At 51.1% G+C, this 6,000-nt stretch overlaps 1 protein-coding gene across 4 annotated transcripts in view; it reads right to left on the reverse strand.

Annotated features, from left to right (window-relative positions):
- LOC147009258 (uncharacterized) overlaps positions 1–5,771 on the reverse strand; it is a 28,145-nt gene extending 22,374 nt beyond the window's left edge. Inside the window, exon 1 of one of the 4 annotated variants that reach the window (XM_085862200.1) lies at positions 5,614–5,771. The gene's annotated coding sequence lies outside the window, so the exon portion shown is untranslated. Of the gene's footprint in view, positions 1–4,737; positions 5,118–5,613 lie in introns of those variants that run through there. The other 3 variants (XM_085862202.1, XM_085862203.1, XM_085862201.1) reach the window with 3 other exon arrangements.
- Positions 5,772–6,000: the final 229 nt, after the last annotated feature.

Consider the following 6,000-nt stretch of genomic DNA (forward strand, 5'->3'; position numbering starts at 1 on the left):
ATGTACAGAGACTCGGGAGATAGAAAAAGTAGAGTCGAGACTGCACGATAAGGACGGGTTGAGGACGAACACACACACGGAGGTAGTGGAGGACGATGGGGGCGAGATGGCAGAACGTGTGGGGACCCGGTGCGAGCAGCTGGATAGCCTCCTTCGGGAACGGAGGGAGACGCTATTCTCCCTTGAAGCGAGTCACGACCAGATGGGTTCGGTCGTGTCGAGCGAGTTCGAGGGGGCGAGTACTGTGGACAGGTGCACACAGAGGTTGGGGGGCATGGAGGTGCTGGGAGCCCTAGAGGTGACCCGATTCCCCAGTGTGATTGTCCCGGTGTGTGTGGAGAAAGGTGCGAGTGCGGCCCCGTGTGTGAGTGGTGTGGTTGCGAGTGTACCGGAGTGCGTGCCCCCCCAGCACACCGTGTGTGAGTGGGAACCACGTTTGCGAGTGAAAGGGCATGCGTGAGTGAACGGCCGAGTGCAAGAGAGACCGTGTGTGTGAGAGAGCGGTATGCAAGGGAGATGACGGTGGGCATGTGCGAACATGCAGCCGCGTCTCCCGGGGTGAATGTCATGTCGTGGTGTGTGAGCGTCGTAACACGCAGGTGTGCGTGGGTGGAATGGAGACGACGACGGCGACAGATGGACAAGGGCCGGGTAGCGGCCGTAGCCGTAATGCGGACCGCGCCGGGTTTGCACGGCAGCGAGCGCGAGGTTCGTGCCGTGCAACGCACGAGGCCGTCACGTGCGCGCTTGCGGGAGTGAAACCCGGTCCGGAAACGCCAGCGGTGGATGTTGCCGGTCCCGCGGACGGACAAAGGTTAGGCAGGACAACGGATTTGGACCGGATGGGTTCTCCACGCGAGCTTGTGTTAAGCTCCAACGGGTAGAGCACATGTGTTCGCGTGGGGAACCCCTCGAAATGCGGGGCTTGTTTTTTTTTGATGCGCCGGATGACGTCATAGCTGCGCGTATGGTTGGAATCCGGCAGGAGGGTGAATCCCTGCCAGATGGTGCCGTCCAAGAGGGACGAGGGACGCGAACAGCTGCCATGACGTCATGCCGAAGGTGCGCGGCTGTGAATTGCTGTGAATATTGTTACCGTTGTGGAAATTCGCATTACACCATAAAGAGTCCTCAGGTGAGATATATCGATAAGTCCATGTGTAGTTAGCCCAAACCCATTGTATAGAGGGAATATGTGTGATTCATCGAGGCTGCGACGCTTTGAGATAGCCCTTTTTCTTTTCTGTCGTTATTTTGAACCAACCACGTCTCAACCACCATTAAAACAACCACCTTAACCACAACGCCAACCATGCCACCATCACAACAACCACGACCACCCCAACTACCAACCGCACCACCTGTGAACACCGAACGTCGGGCTGTCTAGGGCCCGTTCAGCGATCGGTGCCAAACGCATCGAGCCGCGAGTGCGAATGGCGGCCTTTCCGAGGGAGAATTCGGATCCAGAAGGCTTCACGCCCCTTTTTCTCCGTCCAATGGGCAAGCGTCGGGCGGTATGGCCCCGCCTCCAAGCACGATGAACGTGGATTCTCCACGAGCAGAATTCGGATCAGGAATGCTTCATGCCCCCTTTCTGCCCGACCAATGGCTGAACAGAGGGTGGCGTGGCCCCGCCTCCAATCGCGTTTTCATCCGAATATTTGCATATAGGCTCCTCCTGAGACCTATGAAGATGCGAGCGCAAGGCGATCGCGCGCGTGAGTTGAGCTGGGAGGAGTTCGAGAGGAGTTCGGGAGAAGTTGAGCTGGGAAGAGTTTGAGAAGAGTTGGAGAGAAGTTGCGGAGGAGTTGGAGGGAAGACGGAAGTCAGCAACGCGGTTGCGGTGTGGGGGTCGCTCGTCTCGTCGCGGGATCCAAGCCAGCCAGCCATACCCCTCTCCCTGAGCATCAGCGATTTCCCCCCCCCAATTCGCGCTGAAATAGTGCCGAGGGGGCCCCCGTTCCTCCCCCACCCTAAATGTGGTGCCAACAAAACCGCTCGCGCGGAGCACGCTGGAGAGGACTCGCCGACCATGCCAGGGCCACGGAGCCGATGTGCAGCTGCGCAAACATTGCGGCTTGCCCGCCATCGCGTCACAAGGACGCCGGTAAGACCTCCCCGGTCTCATAAACCTGGCTGATCCTCCAGGATCCACGTACATTTGGTCTACGGACCTGTCTGCCTCCTCGCCTATGAGGGTGGCTTTCTTTCTTTCGGGTTGAATGTATGCTGTGGCGCCGTGTCTTGTAAAGTAGAAACTGTTTAAGTGCATGTAAATAAACCTTTGCTTTTATTCGGTTGTAGCTCTGCGTTGTATTGCATTTGCTTTTGTTGCATGACTGTATGGCTGTATATACGTGCTTGTCTGTGTGTGTGTGAATAAAGTGCATTGCTTGGTGAACTGTTTTCCCGCTTTTCTTCGTCTCCTTCCTTTTATTGAATCTCCATCTTGCATCACGTAAGGGATTGATAGTGGGTTTAAAACGCCCGGTAATTAATCGGAACGGTCAAGGCCGACGATAACTCCGCTCGGTTATCCCTGTAATACGGAACGAACCGCTTAAGCGGTTCGTGTCCGGAGTCGGCCTGTTGCGTGGTACGATCGCCCGGTCAACCACTCGCGCAGGTACTTATGTAGGTCGAATTTAGCAAGCAACCCTATCCTGCATGGGTGGGCAATTGGCACGATCGTGGTGAGGTTAAACCCCCACCTGTGACTGGCTCCGGGCGGTAGTTCCCTAAGGTTCACGACTGAATTGTCCGTCTGGTGGGCGACGTGTCGCGATTCGAGTTACGTGGCCGATCGCACGCCGGCGGGCGCGAATTCGCAACAATATATATATATATATATATATATATATATATATATATATATATATATATATATATATATATATATATATATATATTGTTACGTTTGAGGGGGGGGGTATGCATTCAAAGGGTAATTAGGATGTTTAATTAGGTATGCCATGCTGTTCGAGTTAACCAGGATCTCGATGTAATAAGTAGCAATTCAGTGGTGATAAGTTGTCTAGTAAATGTTCATTTCTTCAAGGGGGGAAATGATAATTGTCACGTAATTAGATAGGGACACGGGATAGGGTAAGTGTGTTTGCGTAAACCCCTTTTGGTATTCTCTGGAGACTGGCCGTGACGTCACAGGACAGTGCAGCGGATGGCTCCGCCCCGTGATCACGATTGGCAGAAGGCGACGGCTGTGGGCCAATAAACGGCTCGATTGGAAGTGACGAGGACAGGAGGATAAAAAGGTTCTGTTCGGGGTCGAAAAGGAAGAGGAAGAAGATTACAACCAAAAAGATCGTGTTTTTTTGGTGTGGAGGCTGTTGCGCGGAGAGCGTCCTTGTTGTTGTGCTGATTCGATCGTGTTCTTCATCGTGTCTTGGAGCCTTGCTGAGCCTCGTGCCTCACCTTGGTTGGCTCTGGGGTTCTGCTGACTCGGAGTACAGGGTCGAACGGCAGGCGGACCTGCCTCCCTCTCCTGCTTGCAACTTGGCGCCAGAACTGGTTCCCTGGCGGCTGTGAGCGGACTTGGGCCAAGACCAGGAGGTCGACAGCACCACGGTTTCTCCTGCCCCCCTGACGAGAGCAAGGCCAGCTCGTCCGACGCCGATCCAGGGACAGTTGCGTCCACACCACGGTCCAGCCTGACCACCAGAAATAGCTACGTTTTGTGTGTGTGTGTGTGTGTGTGTGTGTGTGTGTGTGTGTGTGTGTGTGTGTGTGTGTGTGTGTGTGTGTGTGTGTGTGTGTGTGTGTGTGTGTGTGTTTGTGTGTGTGTGTGCTTGGCGCCTTAGAGGGATTGAGAACTGTATATTCATTGGAATTGTCTGTGTTTTTCCCCACGCCCGATCCCACACCATCCCGTCGAATCGCCCCGGATCCCTCTTCTTGCCGAGTCTTGTTATTTCTGGTAATAATAAAAACAAATAAACATCATCAACTCAGTGAAAAGTGACTCGTGCCACCTTCCTCGTCCCGTTTGCGGTAGAGCGATTAGAACCACTGAAAACATAGAAATGCAAAAAAAGAAATTCTCTATTTTTTTGGGAGGGGTAAAAAAATTGGGGGGGTTGGAAATCACTTAAAACATGTAGAAATGCAAAAAAACATTTTTCTCTAACAATTTTTTTTTGGGGGGGGAAGGGACCAAGGCCAAAATTTAATGGCATGATCCTTAGACCATACCTAACCCCCCCACCAAGTTTCGTCGAAATCCGTCGAGGAGTTTTTCCGTAATACTGTTCACAAACAAACAAACAAACAAACAGAAAGGGGTGAAAACAGTAACCTCCATCCATCTTCGAAGATGGCGGAGGTTAATGACAGGAAGGAGACGGAGAGCAGAAGCTGGTGGTCGTGTGGCAGCTTAGCTGCTGGGGTAGCTATCATTTCTTGAAGCGTGACTGTCGCTGGTGCAGTGCCCCTCTACCAGTACACACACTGGAACTGGTACTTATTTCGCCAACCTCGGAAGGATGAACAGGCTGAGTCAACTCCCTGATGTATTAATTCAGCGGCCGACGGGGCTTGAACTCAGGACTCTAGTATCTAGCATCCCAAGCCGCCACCCTAACCACTGAGCCAACACCAAGCTTGCAGATGTTTATTGGGGGGAGGAGGGGGCATTGACTTACTTACAACAAAACACAGAAAAGGGTACCCAGCAGATCGTTCGGGGAGGGGGGGGGGTAGAAGAGTCGTCTCACTCACCAGAGGGAAGTCGCCCGTGAAGTGAAAACGTCCTGAAATATGTGTGTGAGTGTCTTGTCCGTCGCCAGCACCCAGCCTTGCCGTGCACCCACTCGCGAACAGCCTTGAACACCAGTCGACGTCTTGGGGGCACCGAGATCGTCCGTTGCAGGTTTAGACCCTGGCGCTGTGACACGGGCAACTCTTCACACTTCACGAAACTGGTGACGTCCAGTGACCCACACGGTCTGTTGCTGACTGACCTGCGCCTCACTCGTTGTGAACGACCCACACGCTCACTCGCTGGCTTCCTCGCTTACCCGCTTCTTCTCTCACTTTTTCTCCTTGAACGGACCTCTCCAATTATTTTTATATATGCGGCCCTTCTCGGCGGCCGCAAAGTCCACACAAGCTTGTGCACCGTTACCATGACAACCCGTGCGCTCGATAAAGGGCAGGCGTCAGCGCTCGCGAAAAAAACGTGTATAAATGTCTTTCTTAAAGAAAAAAGCTTTTCCCATGAGAGAGGGGATCTATTGTTCACCCTTCTCAACACATCCTCACATTTAAAATCCTATTCGACATGGGGATGGGGCTCATCCGGACATATGCATTTCAGGAAATAACTGTCGAAGGACCTCTGGATGTGTGGATGCAGTCATCAGACGGGATTCTGAAATCCGCAACAATATATTTATATTTATGTCGAGATAAATATATACACATACATATGTCGATATATATATATATATAGATATATATATATATATATATATATATATATATAAATATACCGTATATATAAATATATGTACGTTAAATGTAAAATAAAATCACACGGACAATAATTACTGAACCTTTGGAAAGAGTGAAAAATGAATCTTGGAGCCATTTTACCTCAGGTCCGCGGTCCATATTATTGAATTATATCACATCCGGTGAAGAGAATGTAGAACTTTCCTATTTTTTTTCCGATTTCACTTCAGATTTCGACACAATTATTTAAGCCGTCATTTCAAATTGTCAAATATGGAATCGGCTTTCGAATATCAGCTTTTAATAAACCTCTACGAAAAATGCCAGCAGCCAATCACATTGCACATAGTCTTCTCACACAGCCAATCACATTGCACATAACCTTCTCACACAGCCAATCACATTGCACATAGTCTTCTCACAGCCAATCACATTGCACATAACCTTCTCACACAGCCAATCACATTGCACATAGTCTTCTCACAGCCAATCACATTGCACATAACCTTCTCACACAGCCAATCAGCG

Source organism: Eptatretus burgeri, chromosome 17 (assembly GCF_056783735.1).
Source record: "Eptatretus burgeri isolate ZD-2024b chromosome 17, Ebu_testis_v1, whole genome shotgun sequence".
NCBI classification, from domain to species: Eukaryota; Metazoa; Chordata; class Myxini; order Myxiniformes; family Myxinidae; genus Eptatretus; species Eptatretus burgeri.